This window comes from Lepidochelys kempii, chromosome 3, assembly GCF_965140285.1.
Source record: "Lepidochelys kempii isolate rLepKem1 chromosome 3, rLepKem1.hap1, whole genome shotgun sequence".
In the NCBI taxonomy this organism is placed as follows: domain Eukaryota; kingdom Metazoa; phylum Chordata; order Testudines; family Cheloniidae; genus Lepidochelys; species Lepidochelys kempii.
In genome coordinates this window covers 96,984,947-97,002,477 of record NC_136382.1, presented here as the reverse complement: position 1 = coordinate 97,002,477, position 17,531 = coordinate 96,984,947, and the positions used below count along the sequence as shown (strand labels likewise).

The window sequence follows — 17,531 nt, the reverse complement described above, 5'->3', positions numbered from 1 at the left end:
GCGGCGTGTGGCGCTCTCTGCCCCCGCCCCCCCCCCCCCCCCCCCCCAGGGGCTGCAGGGACGCGGTGTGGCCGGTTCCCGGAGCGGCGCGGTGCCCGTGGCGGGGGCAGTTCCCTTGGCCGCGTCCGGCCCGCAGAGCACAGTTTGCCCACCCCCGTTCTAGGTGCCAGTGTAGCTGGAAACTCCTGTACGGAGGAAGGAATCTCTGGAATTGTGATGTTGAGGTATGGCTAGAACATGCATTATGAAAGGTGTAGTACTCGGCACATGAGAGCAGAATTGGTAGACTAGAGCAGAGGACTGGGGGCTCTGGTGGTAGGCCAGTACCAGATGCTTTAGAAGAAAGCTAGGCAGGGTGGGAGAAACCCCCATAATGAATATTATGGAGTAACCAATCCACGATGGAAGTGTTACTTCTAATCTCCATCATTCAGTGGTTGATTTATGTCCTGAAACGTGAGGCTTTATATCCCTTTAAAAACATTTCATCTACTGTAACTCTGGAAGCTGTCATCCATATAAAAAGAAAAGGAGGACTTGTGGCACCTTAGAGACTAACCAATTTATTTGAGCATAAGCTTTCGTGAGCTACAGCTCACTTCATCGGATGTATACTGTGGAAACTGCAGAAGACATTATATACACAGAGACCATGAAACAATACCTCCTCCCACCCCACTCTCCTGCTGGTAATAGCTTATCCAAAGCGACCAGTCTCCTTACAATGTGTATGATAATCAAGGTGGGCCATTTCCAGCATAAATCCAAGTTTAACCAGAACGTCTGGGGGGCGAGGGGGGTAGGAAAAAACAAGGGGAAACAGGCTACCTTGCATAATGACTTAGCCACTCCCAATCTCTATTTAAGCCTAAATTAATCGTATCCAATTTGCAAATGAATTCCAATTCAGCAGTTTCTCGCTGGAGTCTGGATTTAAAAAGTTTTTTTGTTGTAAGATAGCGACCTTCATGTCTGTAATTGCGTGACCAGAGAGATTGAAGTGTTCTCCGACTGGTTTATGAATGTTATAATTCTTGACATCTGATTTGTGTCCATTTATTCTTTTGCGTAGAGACTGTCCAGTTTGACCAACGTACATGGCAGAGGGGCATTGCTGGCACATGATGGCATATATCACACTGGTGGATGTGCAGGTGAACGAGCCTCTGATAGTGTGGCTGATGTTATTAGGCCCTGTGATGGTGTCCCCTGAATAGATATGTGGGCACAGTTGGCAACGTGTTTTGTTGCAAGGATAGGTTCCTAGGTTAGTGGTTTTGTTGTGTGGTATGTGGTTGCTGGTGAGTATTTGCTTCAGGTTGGGGGGCTGTCTGTAGGCAAGGACTGGCCTGTCTCCCAAGATTTGTGAGAGTATTGGGTCATCCTTCAGGATAGGTTGTAGATCCTTAATAATGCGTTGGAGGGGTTTTAGTTGGGGGCTGAAGGTGACGGCTAGTGGCGTTCTGTTATTTTCTTTGTTAGGCCTGTCCTGTAGTAGGTGACTTCTGGGAAGCAGAAGCAGCTGTCCTATCTCAGGGCCTCTCCTTCTGCCTCTCCACCCCCACGAACATGATACAGTTCTGTGGTGACTTTGAATCCTATTTTCGACGTCTCCAACTCAAGGAATATTTCCAAAATACCTCTGAACAACATACTAATCTACAGAGGCCTCCCTACCAACATTACAAAAAGAAGGATTCTAGGTGGATTCCTCCTGAAGGTCGAAACAACAGACTGGACTTCTACATAGAGTGCTTCCGCCGACGTGCACGGGCTGAAATTGTGGAAAAGCAGCATCACTTGCCTCATAACCTCAGCCGTGCAGAACACAATGCCATCCCCAGCCTCAGAAACAACTCTGACATCATAATCAAAAAGGCTGACAAAGGAGGTGCTGTTGTCGTCATGAATAGGTCGGAATATGAACAAGAGGTTGCTCGGCAGCTCTCCAACACCACTTTCTACAAGCCATTACCCTATGATCCCACTGAGAGTTGCCAAAAGCAACTACAGCATTTGCTCAAGAAACTTCCTGAAAAAGCACAAGATCAAATCCGCACCGACACACCCCTGGAACCCCGACCTGGGATATTCTATCTACTACCCAAGATCCATAAACCTGGAAATCCTGGGCACCCCATCATCTCAGGCATTGGTACCCTGACAGCAGGATTGTCTGGCTATGTAGACTCCCTCCTCAGGCCCTACGCTACCAGCAATCCCAGCTACCTTCGAGACGCCACTGACTTCCTGAGGAAACTACAATCCATCGGTGATCTTCCTGATAACACCATCCTGGCCACTATGGATGTAGAAGCCCTCTACACCAACATTCCACACAAAGATGGACTACAAGCCGTCAAGAACACTATCCCCGATTAATGTCACGGCTAACGTGGTGGCTGAACTTTGTGACTTTGTCCTTACCCATAACTATTTTACATTTGGGGACAATGTATACCTTCAGATCAGCGGCACTGCTATGGGTACCCGCATGGCCCCATAGTATGCCAACATTTTTATGGCTGATTTTAGAACAACGCTTCCTCAACTCTCGTCCCCTAACGCCCCTACTCTACTTGCGCTATACTGATGACATCTTCATCATCTGGACCCATGGAAAAGAAGCCCTTGAGGAATTCCACCATGATTACAACAATTTCCATCCCACCATCAACCTCAGCCTGGTCCAGTCCACACAAGAGATCCACTTCCTGGACACTACAGTGCTAATAAACAATGGTCACATAAACACCACCCTATACCGGAAACCTACTGACCGCTATTCCTACCTACATGCCTCCAGCTTTCACCTGACCACACCATACGATCCATCGTCTACAGCCAAGCTTTGCGATACAACCGCATTTGCTCCAACCCCTCAGACAGAGACAAACACCTACGAGCTCTCTATCAAGCTTTCTTACAACTACAATACCCACCTGCGGAAGTGAAGAAACAGATTGATAGAGCCAGAAGAGTTCCCAGAAGTCACCTACTACAGGACAGGCCTAACAAAGAAAATAACAGAACGCCACTAGCCGTCACCTTCAGCCCCCAACTAAAACCCCTCCAACGCATTATTAAGGATCTACAACCTATCCTGAAGGATGACCCAATACTCTCACAAATCTTGGGAGACAGGCCAGTCCTTGCCTACAGACAGCCCCCCAACCTGAAGCAAATACTCACCAACAACCGCATACCACACAACAGAACCACTAACCTAGGAACCTATCCTTACAACAAAACACGTTGCCAACTGTGCCCACATATCTATTCAGGGGACACCATCACAGGGCCTAATAACATCAGCCACACTATCAGAGGCTCGTTCACCTGCACATCCACCAGTGTGATATATGCCATCATGTGCCAGCAATGCCCCTCTGCCATGTACGTTGGTCAAACTGGACAGTCTCTACGCAAAAGAATAAATGGACACAAATCAGATGTCAAGAATTATAACATTCATAAACCAGTCGGAGAACACTTCAATCTCTCTGGTCACGCAATTACAGACATGAAGGTCGCTATCTTACAACAAAAAAACTTTTTAAATCCAGACTCCAGTGAGAAACTGCTGAATTGGAATTCATTTGCAAATTGGATACGATTAATTTAGGCTTAAATAGAGATTGGGAGTGGCTAAGTCATTATGCAAGGTAGCCTATTTCCCCTTGTTTTTTCCTACCCCCCTCCCCCCCCCAGACATTCTGGTTAAACTTGGATTTATGCTGGAAATGGCCCACCTTGATTATCATACACATTGTAAGGAGAGTGGTCGCTTTGGATAAGCTATTACCAGCAGGAGAGTGGGGTGGGAGGAGATATTGTTTCATGGTCTCTGTGTATATAATGTCTTCTGCAGTTTCTACAGTATGCATCTGATGAAGTGAGCTGTAGCTCACAAAAGCTTATGCTCAAATAAATTGGTTAGTATCTAAGGTGCCACAAGTACTCCTTTTTCTTTTTGCGAATACAGACTAACACGGCTGTTACTCTGAAACCTGTCACCCATATAAAGGCTGTCTTGTGGCAATGAGTGCCATAGGGTAACTTTGGAAAGAAAAAATATTATTTTTAACATTTTCAAATGATTGCCCTTCAATTTTACTGAATGTCCTCTTTTCCTTGTATGACAAGGGTGAATAAAAGTGGCCAATCTTCCTTCTCTAGGTCATCTATTATCTTGTGTGCTTGTATCCTATCACTTATTTCTCTTCTGTCCAAACTAATTAAACTAAAACTTTATAAAGGTATATAGTTATAAACAGTGCTGGGTTCCAAATAACTCAGGCGCGGGAGGAGGAGACCCATATTATTAGAGACAACTCTGTGCAGAAAATTCCGCACAATGGTGTGGTGACTGTCAAAAAAGTAAGTAAAATATTAGTTTGATATAAGGAATGGAATAAAAATGGTATCATTTCAGTATGAGTTTTGTAAATTAATGATCTGGAAAAAGGGGTAAACAGTGAGGTGGCAAAGTTTGCAGACGATACTAAATTACTCAAGATAGTTAAGACCAAAGCTGACTGGGAAGAGTTGCAAAGGGATCTCTCAAAACTGGGTTACTAGGGCAACACAATGGCAGATGAAATTTAGTGTTGATTAATGCACCTGGGAAAACAATCCTAACTATACATACAAAATGAAGAGGTCTAATTTAGCTGTTACCACTGAAGAACAAGATCTTGGAGTCATTATGAAAAGTTCTCTGAAAACATCTGCTTAATGTGCAGTGGCAGCCAAAAAAGTGAACAATATTAGAAACAGTTAGGGAAGGGATACACAAGAAGACATACCGTACCATCTCCATGCCAGTCATGATTTTATAGACCTCAATCATGTCCCCATGTCTTTCTTTTTCCAAGCTGAAAAGTGCCAGTTTTATTAATCTCTCCTCATATGGCAGCCACTGCATACCCCTAATAAGTTTTGTTGCCCTTTTTTTTGAACCTTTTCCAAGTCCAATATATCTTTTTTGAGATGGGGCAACCACATCTTCACGCAGTATTCAAGGTGTGGGCATACCATGGATTTATATAGAGGCAATGTATTTTCTGTCTTATTATCTATCCTTCTTAATGATTCCCAACATTCTGTTTTGCTTGTTTTTGACTGCCGCTGCACATTGAGTGGATGTTTTCCCGAGAACTATCCACAATGATGTCAAGATCTTTCATGAGTGGTAACAGCTAATTTAGACCCGATCATTTTATAGGTATAGTTGGGATTGTTTTCCAATGCACATTACTTTGCATTTATCAACATTGAATTTCATCTGCCATTTTGTTGCCCAGTCATCTGGCTTTGAGAGGTCCCTTTGTAACTCTTCGCAGTTGCTTTGGACTTAACTGTCTTGAGTAGTTTTGCATCATCTGCAAGTTTTGCCACCTCAGTGTTTCCCCCTTTTTTCCAGATCATTAATTTACATAACTCATACTGAAAATATGCCATTTTTATTCCATTCTTTATCAAACTAATATTTTATTTACTTTTTTGGTGGTCACAACACTATTGTGCAGAAAATTCTGCACAGAGTTCTCTAATAACATGGGTCTTATCGTCCTGTCCTCCCCCGGTTATTCGGAACCCAGCACTGTTTATAAATAGATTGGATTATCCCTGCCACCGTGGATTAGCTTGAGTTTGTCAACACTGAATCTTCTCTGCCATCATGTTGCCTATTTATTTACCTTGGTTAGATCCCTCTGAAGTTCCTCACAATCTTTCTCAGTCCGGACTAAACTAAATTTTATATTAAAGACAGGTTTTGCCATCTGGTTGTTCACTCTTTTCCCCCCAGTCATTAATATATGAAACATTATTAAAATAAACAAATCCTGGCCTGGTTAAGCCAAGTTAGACCAGCTGAGGATCTGACGCAGATTCCTATGAGTTACATTTTTTGCGTAATGGTACCTTGTCATCTCTGTCCCAGTTGTGACTGTACATGATACCAAAAGTGTTAGTTTTGTTGTGCAACACACAAACACAAGCTGTAAGAGATGGCTTTTTCAAATTACTACTTAAGTAATAGAAAACAATGACTCTTCCAAAGTAATCTGTGCTCAAACTAAAGGAGGGATGGGGAACTCCCTGCCTTCAGTAGAACTCATGTCTTACTCTAGATACTGCCAAAGCATCCTTGCCAGGAAGACCCTTCTTGCCTTAAAACAATGGAAATCTGAATAACAGATTTTTGAGGACTGATTTTACTTAGAGTAAACTCCTGTATTGACCTCAGTGGCATTACTCATGATTCTCCCTGATATGAGAGCAGAATCAGGAGCATTTCTTCTTGGTACCTTGAATTGGTTCCAGGTGTCTTACAGATAGAGAGAGACCTATTAGATAGAGCGAGCAGAAAAGGGATCCCTTTTACAACCAGCTCTGCAGTTAGAGCATCCAATGCCCATTAAACCCAATGGGAGTCTTTCCATTAGTTCCTTTCCCTGTCACTGTATGATTATTCGTTATATCATTTGCTAGTGCTTAAACCAATCATGTTCTAAATGATTTAAGAAACGTCTTGAATTGTGGGACAGTGAAGAAGAGACTTTTTCATGCAGTGGGCCAGAATCTGATCTCTCTTTCACTGGAGCACACATGCAGTAACTTTACAAATTGTAGTGGAGTTACTCTAGATGTACATCAGTGGTGAGGAAATCAGAATCTGGCCCACTGACTCTTGGTTTTCAAGTTTGGAAAGACAAGAGCTCCTTCCTTTAAATTTAAAAACACCAGCCCTATTTTGTTAGCATTTTGGCTCATTCTTCCCAACAAGCTTCTGTATAATAAATGAGAACACTTTCTAGAGCCTTATCAGAATACCAGCCAAGGAGTGTCTAGCCCACTATCTGCACCTTACGAAAGAAACAATGAGCAATTGAAAGCAGGCGGCAAGGCAAGTGCTGGTACACCCTCCCTAGAGAATGGCAGCGGCGGCTGGGAAGGAGGGAACGGAGGGGGGATAATCATCGCCCTGTTGGGAACATAATAGCCCCAGGGTAGGCCACTGCAAACAGGAAGGGTGTGGACAGGATCTGAGTGCAGCTGCTGCTCTGCTAACAGCATCTGTTCCCACAGTCTTTGATCTGTGGGCATATGGCATTCTGTGCCACGAGATAAACATGCTGCTGGAGGGGGGTTTGTTTGTGTTACACATAGCAGTACGCCCGGGCAGCCATACACTGCAAATCCAGGAGCAACTCGACCAAGTCATTTTTCAAAGGTTGTAGCAGGTCCTTGCAGTCTTTTCACAGATCCAGGAGGATTATGTCATCTAACTATTTCTAGCCAACCCCAGATTTCTCACAGCCTTGCATAATTGCAGTTCTCCCTATCAACCTACACTCATTTTCTCTTGCTTGCTGCTGTAGCTGAATCCCTTAAAGCAGGGCACCCAAATTAATATAATTAACTCTTGCACACACAATGATTCTAGCTGATACATTGGCATGGCTCTGGCACTTTGCACTCCTTTTGCTTGAGCCCCTAGGTTTGGAAATGAATTGGGAATTCCAAGTTCCAGGCTGCTGGAGACCAGAAACACTGCTTGAATGGGAATGCACTTGGATTTCAGCCCAGGGGCCCCAATCCATCTCCCTTTCAAGTCAATGGGAATCTTTCCAATAACTTCAATGAAAGTTGGATCAGCCTCACGGTAGATGGGAAGGGAAACTGATCCAGGGTAATGGCTCCTGCTGCTTTGCTTTAAAAGCCTCAAAAGGAGAATGTTTCTCACCCTCCAACTGTTGCAAAGTTGGATGTTACAGAGATTAGAAGCAGTGGAACGGTAAAGGTTGTGTTCCTGGTTTCTGAGATTAAATACAACATTGTAGTTGGGTTTGCTTGTGTTTGCGCACAACTTTTCATAATCACCGTGACTATATTTCACAATATTCGATGTACTTACCACAGGCCTTAGTCACAACCCATTGAAGCCAATGGAAAGACTCCTGTATTTTTGGCTCTTTGGATAATAAACCTAATATGAAGGAACAACATAGGCACAGTGAGGGCCAAATAATCATGTTTACTAATTAGATACAACAAATAGCTACATATACTACTTCTGTAGCAGGGTTATAAATACAGAGTACCACTTGATGCTTCACAAGCTATTAAAGGTATAGTATCCATTTCCTATACACCCCCCGCCTCCCCATTTAGCGAAATCTCTCTCTCTCTCCTTGCCCTCTCCCCCTTGAGTAGTTAGCAATCAATTTAATACTGGCCCAAATAGAAGTGGCAATTTGAAAGGAATGTTCCATGGCTGCAATATATGGACTGATGTCAATATTAATTGTACAGTGACTACATTCCTCTGATCTGGCATTAGGTGTGGTTTTTTTTTTGTTTTTGGTGGGTTTTTTTTTTTAAGAAATCACATTGGGTGGTATATTTTAACTCTTATGTAAGAACTGATGTTTATAATAAATGATCTCTATAAAAACACGGGCTAAAATAACAAGCTATTAAACAGTTATTTAGAGGTTAAAGCATCATAAGATCTTATTCAGTTTTAACAACTGCTCTGTTACACTTGTATAAATCTAGAGTAACTCAATTAATTCATTGCACTGAAATAGTTTTATCATTTTAAAAATTCTTTAAAAGTTTGAAAATCTGGTCCCTGCGTTATTGTAATGTCATTACTGCAGGACTGGAGTTATGGCTAAGGAATTTTGTACAATAAATCCCTATTTTTAGATGCATATAACTTTGGGGAAAAAGGGAAACTAACCTTTCAGCTGGGATTTTCAGCCCAAAAGTGGATTTTTCAGGAAAGCTTGATAGAATTATTTTTGGCCATTTTTTAGTGAAGATGAAGTGAGAGCCAATTTTTGGTTTTGCAGATTTAGTTGATCAGGTGTGAGATTTTGTAAACAAAATCAGTTACAATTTAAGCCAAACCATCAAAGTTTGCATTCAGATAAAAGTTTTTGAGTGTCTCCAGTTTCTGTCCTGGACAAACTGAAGCAATTTAAGGTTTGGTTTTGCAACATCAGTCAGGTTATGAGTCTGCAAAATTGAGCACAGTTTAGATCCAGATTCAATTTTAATCCCTACCCTAATCACAAGAGTTTTGTGAGTGTGAGAGAATATGTATGCATTATTGTAGTTGTGCTGGTTCCAGGATTCTAGAGACAAGATGGGAGAGGTAATATCTTTTATTGAACCATCTTCCATTGGTAAGAGAGACAAGCTTTCACAGAGCCCTTATGCAGCTGTCGTGTATGAATATGTAAGTCATAAGACAAACATGCAAATATTGTTCCATCTTTTCTGAGGGCCTGAATGATTTGGACTCCAGAACTGAGGCATGGTACTACATTACCTTAACTCTATGCAAATCCACAAGTTGTCAGAATGTGCAGGGAATGTGCATTTTTTTATTTGTGTTGCAGTAGCATCTGAGGTCAGGGTTCCATTGTGCTAGGCATTCTACAGAGATATAACAGAGACATCCCTGCTCCAAAGAGCTTACAATCTGTGTATAAGATGAGACAACAGTCAGTCAGGAGGAGCACAAGGAAACAAAGAAATAATTCAAGTGGGATTATGAACAGCGTAGGCATACCACATCAGCTGCTTTTTTCACACTTTAAACATTTTACAAGGCTTTCTTTGCACTCAAACAGTTTGTGTTGTCACAGTTGGGGACGTGGTCCTGCAAACCATTGCATGATTGACCACACTCATGTCCCACTAAAATCAGTGGGGACTACTTGTACAAGGAAGAGCTGGCTTCATCTTTGAAACTGCATATAAATAGTCACTATAGCGAGTGTGTGCTTTTAGCTTTAAAATAATGTTAAAGAAATGTTGTAAATGGGAGGAAAAAGGTTAATACACTGCACTGGAACTCAGGAGATCTAGATTCAGATCCTGGCTCAGCCACAGACTTTCTGCGTGACCTTGGGTAAGTCACTAAATGTCAGTGCCCCATTTGTAAATTGGGGAGAATAATAATTCCTTTCTCCCAGTCTTTCTGTTTAGACTGTGAACTCTTTGAGGATAGACTGCCTCCTAGTTTTTTGCATGTACAGTGCCTGGCAGAATGGGGCCTTTATCTCAGTAGGGACCTCAAGGTGCTTCTCTGAAATGTTTCCAGTTCCATGTGCAAGGTCAGGAGGACAGGCAGAACTGCAGGGTCTCAATGTGTTGATGAGACAAAGTGTGTAGGGGAGGAAGTTCTTAGGCTTAGTAGTAACTGGGGAACCTTTTGGGAAAGGAGGAGCCTGTACAGGAAGGATGGGCTCCACCTAAACCAAAAAGGAAGCAGACTGCTGACATGTAAAATTAAACCAGTCATAGAGGAGTTTTTAAACTAAGGGCTGGGGGAAAGCTGAAAGGTGCAGAGAAGCAGAGTTTGGGCAGACATATCCTATAGGGATGAATTTATTGAGGGGGGAACTCTATATGCTAGTAAAGAGGACAGGAAAGAAGTTGGTAAAGTACAGGTAGGCACTTGTGAGGAAAGGTAAAACATAAGAGTTCCATTTTTAAAAGAACACGTGAATATTGACAAAAATGTACAAAAGCTTATACACAATACTTGCAGTCTAAACACTAAGGCAGGTGAACTAGAGTGCCTGGCATTAAAATGATTATATTGATAGGCATCATTGAATGAGGATATCATGAATGGGATGCAGTAACACTGGGGTACAAAATATATAGGCATGACAGAGTAGGTTGTGCTGTGGAGGAGTGGCACTATGTGAAAGAAAGTAGAGGCTCAAACTAAATATATACTCCACATTTTAAAATAAAAAAGGCACCATGGCTAAGCAGCAGAATAAAAGAAGTAGCTAGAGTCAAAAAAGCATCCTTTAACAACTGAAGTCAAATCATAATGAGGAAAATAGGAGCATAAACTCTGGCAAGTCAAATGTAAACATATAATAAGGCAGGCCAAAATAAATTTGAGGAGCAAGTGGCTAAGGGCACAAAAACTAACAGCAACACTTTTTAACGGACATCAGAAGCAGAAAGACTGCAAAATAGTGGGGCTGCTGGATGACCAAGGTATTGCAGGAGCCCTCAAGACAGACAAGGCTGTTGTGGAGAAGCGACATGAATTCTTTGCATTAATCTTTACTGCAGGGAATGTGAGGGGGAATCCCTTGAGCCATTCTTTTTATGTGACAGATCTGGGGAACTGTCCCAGACAGAGGTTTCAATAGAAGAGATTTTGGAATAAACTGATAAATTAAACAGTTATTGAGTCACCAGAACCAGACAGTATTCACACAAGAGTTCTGAAGGAATTCAAATATGAAATTGCAGAACTAACAGCTGTTGTATGTAAACTATTGCTTAAATGGGCCTCTGTATCAGATGACTGGAGGGTATTTACTGTAATGCCTATTTTTTAAAAAGGCTCCAGAGGAGATCCTGGCAATTATAGGCCAGTAAGATTAACTTCAGTCCCAGGCAAATTGGTTAAAACTGGAGTAAAGAACAAAATTATCAGACACAGATGAACACGACATACTCGGGAAAAGTCAACATGGCTTTTGTAAAGGGCCGCCTATTAGAAATCTATCAGCAATGTATTAGAATTCTTTGAGAGAGTCAACAAGCATGTGGACAAGGGTGTTCCAGTTGATGTAGTACACTTGGGTTTTCAGAAAGCATTTGACAAGGTTCCTCACATAGGCTCTTAAGCAAAGTAATCAGTCATGGGATAAGAGGAAAGTGTCTCCTATCTATCTTTTAGCCCAGTAACTGATCTCAGGGCAAAAGGGTGAGAATAAATTATTAGCTTTCACAATGGAGAAAGCTTAATAGTATCTGTACTGGGACGTGCTGTTCAACATATTCATAAATGATCTGGAAAAAAGGGGTCAAAAGTGAACGTGGCAAAATTTGAAGATGATACAAAATTACTCAAGATAGTTGAGTCAAAATCTGACTGTGAAGAGTTAAAAAGGGATCTCACAAAGCTGGGTGAAATTCATTGTAGATAAGTGGAAAGTAATGCACATTGGAAAAAATAATCCCAACTATACGTACAAAATGATGGTGTCTAAATTGTCTGTTAGCACACAAGAAAGATCTTAGATTTCAGAGTAGCAGCCGTGTTAGTCGGTATCCGCAAAAAGAAAAGGAGGACTTGTGGCACCTTCGAGACTAACCCATTTATTTGAGTAGAAGCTTTCGTGAGCTGTAGCTTAGTCTCTAAGGTGCCACAAGTCCTCCTTTTCTTATTAAGACCTTGGAGTTGCTATGGAGAGTTCCCTGAAAATACCTGCTCTGTGTGCAGTGGCAGTCAACAAAACTAACAATGTTAGGAACCGTTATGAAAGTGATAGATAATAAAACAGAAAATATCATCATGTCATTTTATAAATCCATGGCATAACCACACCTTGAATACTGCATCCAGTCCTGGTTGCCTCATCTCTAAAAAGATTTTTTTTTTTTTTTTTAGAAATGGAAAAGGTACAGAGAAGGACAACAAAAATGATTAGGGGTTATAGAACAGCTTCCGTATGAGGAGAGATTAAAAAGACTGGGACTGGTCATTTTAGAAGAGAGACAACTAAGGAGGGTGTTCTATAAAATCATGACTGGTGTGGAGAAAGTGAAGATGGAAGTTTTTATTTACCGTCCTCCCCCATAACACAAGAACTAGGGAATTTCACCCAATGAAATTAATAGGCAGCATGTTTAAAACAAACAAAAGCAACTATTCTTCACATAATTCTTCACATAGTGCACAGTCAACTTGTGGAACTCATTGCCATGGGAGGTTATGAAGGCCAAAAATATAACTGGGTTCAAAAAAGAATTAGATAAATTCCTGGAGAATAGGTCCTTCAATGGCTATGAGCCAAGATTGTCAGGGATGCAATCCCATGCTCTGGGTGTGCCTAAAACCTCTGACTACACAACCTTGGTAGATCACTCAGTTACCCTGGTCTGTTCACTCTGTCTGAAGCATCTAGCACCGGTCACTGTCAGAAGACAGAATACTGGGCTAGATGGACCATTGGTCTGACCCAGTATGGCTGTTCTTATGTACCATAATACAAATAATAGTTATAGAATATAACTGATATTCTATGAATGAACAAAGCACTGTATATGTACATCACATCATTTTCTTTATCCGTGTAACTATCCAGTAAGTGCAGATATTAATTAATACGCTGTATAGTGGATGTTTGTATGCAGCAGATCTAGAATTATTATGGGTTTGCGCACTCATTTTATAATCTCTGATTTATACACAAAAAATTAAGGAAACCTTAATTATGGCATTTAACTTTTGAGTGCTTTACTTTGCAACTTTAATAATAATCTTTTATCCCAGTTTTTGGGTGTGTAATATAGTGTATAGGCCAGTCAGGCTGACATGATTCTTTCATGACTGGGCAAGACTGGATTAGATTGGAAGGTGAGTGGGTCCAGATAGGCCCTGTGGATTCTGGAATCTATTTTTATTTTTTCCTTCTAATTCATAGTTTGGAGCTGTGGAGCACATTTAAAGTAGAGGGCATAGATTTGCCCCCTGTTCTTCCTGCTTGATCCTCCTTTTCCTTTCTGAGGTGCCCCTCTCCCAACAGCCTGAAACCCCTGGCTCATGAAATCCTACACTCCAAATTTGAGTGAGTGGCATTGCGACCTGGCACATGGGGTCACAGAACTACTTGTGACCCCATACACCAGGTCACAACACTATTCACTTAAATTTGGCCTGCCTGCTGCTCCACTACATTTCAGTATGTGGCAGCTGGGCCAAATTTTACTGACAGGTGTTGCGACCTGGTACATGGGGTTGCAGTGCTACTCAAGTTTGGCCTGGCCCAATGGTTGTGCCATGGCCCAGGGAGTTGCTCCCAGCTGTGCTGCCTGCTCTGCTTTACTTCTGATTTTTAACTTTTCTTGTTTTTCCTTTAATATTAGAGATTAGGCCCAAACCGAAGCCCTGGATCCAAAACCACCTATCGTGTTGGCTGTTTGCAAAATCTGGAAGCAGATCTGAATTTCAATGTGAGCCCAGCTTGGTTTAATATGGGACAAATCCTGAAGTCCATGCACAGGGCTGAATAATTTCACCCACCTCCATTGCTCCAATGTTTGCATGGTGGAAGGAACCCTCCTCATCTCTGCCTGGAAGGGGGATGGGATTAAATGGTATCTGTGATACCTTCTCCCTGACCCTGCTGATGTCTTTCTATTCATTCAGGATCCACATGGTGGCTGGGAGAGCAGTGAGTGAGTGGATGGGCAGCTGTTCCAGCAGAAGTGCCAGTGGAATATGCACTTTGTCCCCATCTGACACTGTAGATGTTACTTGAAAAAGGTAATTTCGCCCAGTTCTGAAGTCTAAATCTTCCCTGGCCTCCCAAAAGATGGGACAGTATTTTTGTCAGAGAGATTTGCACTATTTTATTATTTGTTAGAAATTAAACATGAATGCTTGCACACATTTTACTCAATTCACCCAGATACTCAATTCTTTAAAACATGTACTTTAATATTTCCAAGGGCATGCTACTTATTTGACTTCTCTTGACTTTAAGTGTTTGTGGAAACCTCATTTAATACAGGAAATAGATCTAATTGCCAATAAATGTAATTTTAATAACTAAAATACTGGGAGCCATTCCTGGTTGGCACAAAACTCCACAGTAAATCCTCATGATGGGATATCTTATTTTCTTATCTAGAGTTAAAAGTCAGGATAAATCTAAGTGATTAAGAAAATCTTCAAGAAAGATACTGCATGTCCTTTTTAAAATTAAACTCTGGCTAAAAGTTCGCTCACTTCTACCAGACATTACAAATGTAAATTCTGAAAGCTAAAAAAAAAAAAACAAAAAAACCCACCATAGAATTTTTTTACTTGATAAGAGGATTCACATCATCTGTCAGAGAAGAAAATAAAGCAACCAAAGATCATCAATCTGGAGGAGCAGGCTAGTAAACTAATAACAGTCAGTTAAAAATTGTATTCAAGTACTGGAAAAATTGGTGATGGTGGTTTTTGTTTTGCATTTTTAGTTTTCCAGTTTGATGGTTCATACAAAAATATCTTTGTTTAAATTAGGACTTGATCTGGCTCCCTCTGAAGTCAATGGAAAGGCTCCCATTGACTCCAGTCGGAAATGGATCAGGTCATTAAACATTAAAAAGGCTAATAGAAATGTTTTGGAAAGGAATCACACCTTTTGCAAATGAGCTGTTTTAATGAAATTGTTTCTCACTCATCCCCAATGCTTTCAAAAGTGTGTGACTAGTATTCTCCCTTCCCAGACAGTTAGACACACTGTGTGTTTTAAAAACAAAACAAAAAAAGCCCACTAACCATGGGAATTATAAAGGCGAAAAAGGACACGTTCATAAACAGGGATAAACATCTTTCTCTAAGCAAAGCTGTCAGATCCATTTAAGCAGAGACCTTCTTGCTTGTTCCCTCTGGGGCCACTATTTCCTGTCTGGGAACCGACATGGCATTGCCCATCTGTTCCCAAGTGACCATCACTGAGAGCTTTAGATAAGGGAAAGAGTTGCACTCAACAGACTTACAATCCCTGGCTCCAAGACAAAAATGGGAAGGCTATATTTTTGTTAGCACTCTGTCGAGAAAAAACACAGGGCAAATATCAATTGTGCACAGCTTTATATTGTCTGATGCCTAATATCTGTATTTATGCAACTGTGATGATTTTAAGAGGTCTAGCTAAAGTATCAGAGCTGTGGGTGTGGCTGCAATAGCAAGTGTTTAGCTAGTTAGCCAGCTTTCTAAGAGTCTAGATGAAGCAATGATTTTTTTTTTTTTAAAGTGTCTAAATTAGGTTGTAAGCTCCTGGAAACAAAGATCATGTCTTATCTGAGCGTACACTGCAGAGCACATTGACTGTGCTCAGTAAATAATATCACATGAAGTTCAAGATGCTCAACTCATAGCTGTATAAAAAAGTTAGTGTAAAGTTCTACAATGTAATAATAAAATTGTTATCCCTGATTCCCAAGAACCTACCATATAGCGTACCCCAGATGGAGATATGAATTTTATTTAGCTTTTGTGAAGCAGTGGAATGGATGGTGAATGACTCACTAGGAGTCCCTTCTAATCTCCAGATTATCCTATATATAAGGAGACGGAGACTTGAGTGAATTTATTGCATCTTTCAGACTTTAAATAATTCCCATGGTTAATATCTCATAACATATGGAGGAATTGCTTTGATCAAATATAATTATTTATTAGTTGTATTGTGGTAATGCCCAACTATGGCCTCCCTGAAAGCGTGGACAAATTGTGGTGTTTTGAAATGTACGAAGATGCGACTAGTAAAAAAATCCTAACTTTTTCCTTAGCAATTTATGGATGTGAATCATGGGAAGTTTAATGCTTTTGACAAGAAGAAAACTGAAGCTTTTGAAATGCGGTGCTGGCAAAGATTCTTGTGTATCTCCTGGATAGAAAAAAGATGAATGCCTATGTTAGAAGTATTATTGGAGAGAATCAAATCCTGATGTTCAAAATCAACAGATGCAAATTTATGTACTTTGGTCACATTAGGTGTAGAAATGGAAAAAATCCTTGAGAAAATTATTACAGAAGCAATGGTGGTGGGTCATTACAGTAGCAGATGACCAGCGAGGAGATAGATGGATGGTGTACAGCAGATCATTGGAAGGTCAGCTGCTGAGCACTCAAAATTAGCAACGGATCATGAAGGCTTCTGAAAATTTTGCTTTGATGTCACCAATATTCAGACATGAATAAATATTTACTTAGTGTCTGCAGCCCGTCATCATGTATTTGAGCCCCATTATATTAGGCATAGTAAACACACATACTGAAAGACAGTTCATGCCCCAAATTATTGTATTTTCTGTTTTTTAGAATATACAGGTTCTTGAGAATGGAGGTGGTGGATCGAGAAGTGGAGTGAAATTTATACTTGGGAACAGCATTATGGGGTAGGCCTTCAACTGATGTAACCTGGCTAAACTCCATTGACTTCAATAGAGCTATCCCAATTTACACCAGCTGAATCTCTAATCCTGGATCTGTAACTACCCTGGCTCAGCAGGAAATGACATACTGTTGTATGGGAGAATTTTAATTTAAAAGCTTTTAAATATACTTCAGAACTCTGAAGGAGAGGCAGACATGATGCTTTCAGTCTCCTGGGAGAAGATACCTTGCTGTCTTTGCCCTCTTCACCGGTTGGGAAGGAAACCAAATAAGGGCACAGTCCAGCTCCCAGTGAGGTCAGTGGAAAGTTTCCTTATGATACGCTTGTTTTTGTTCTTTCTGGGATCTGGTAAACTTCAGTAACAGAATATATTTTATTCTGTATAGGTTCTTAAACTACCCGCATCATAATGAGGTCGAGTGCCTTCCAGCAGCGCATAAAGCAATGTGACTAACATCTCTCATGTGTGGTTCGTTCTCTCTCTTTCTCGTCCCCTCTTTTAGGGGGAGAATTGTGTGTGTTTGGTTTGATAGAGGCTTTTGGTTTTAAATGAACACACTGCTATTTGTTCAT

The 17,531-nt window shown here is 41.0% G+C and overlaps 1 long non-coding RNA gene across 2 annotated transcripts; it reads left to right on the top strand.

Annotated features, from left to right (window-relative positions):
* Nucleotides 1–54: 54 nt before the first annotated feature.
* LOC140908236 (uncharacterized) lies at nt 55–17,271 on the top strand. 2 transcript variants are annotated; one of them, XR_012157813.1, is made up of 4 exons: nt 55–224; nt 13,930–14,016; nt 14,213–14,329; nt 17,132–17,271. It is a non-coding gene; the product is annotated as an uncharacterized LOC140908236 (long non-coding RNA). The 2 variants fall into 2 exon arrangements; XR_012157812.1 differs by lacking the exon at nt 17,132–17,271 and having other exon boundaries at nt 14,213–14,466.
* Nucleotides 17,272–17,531: the final 260 nt, after the last annotated feature.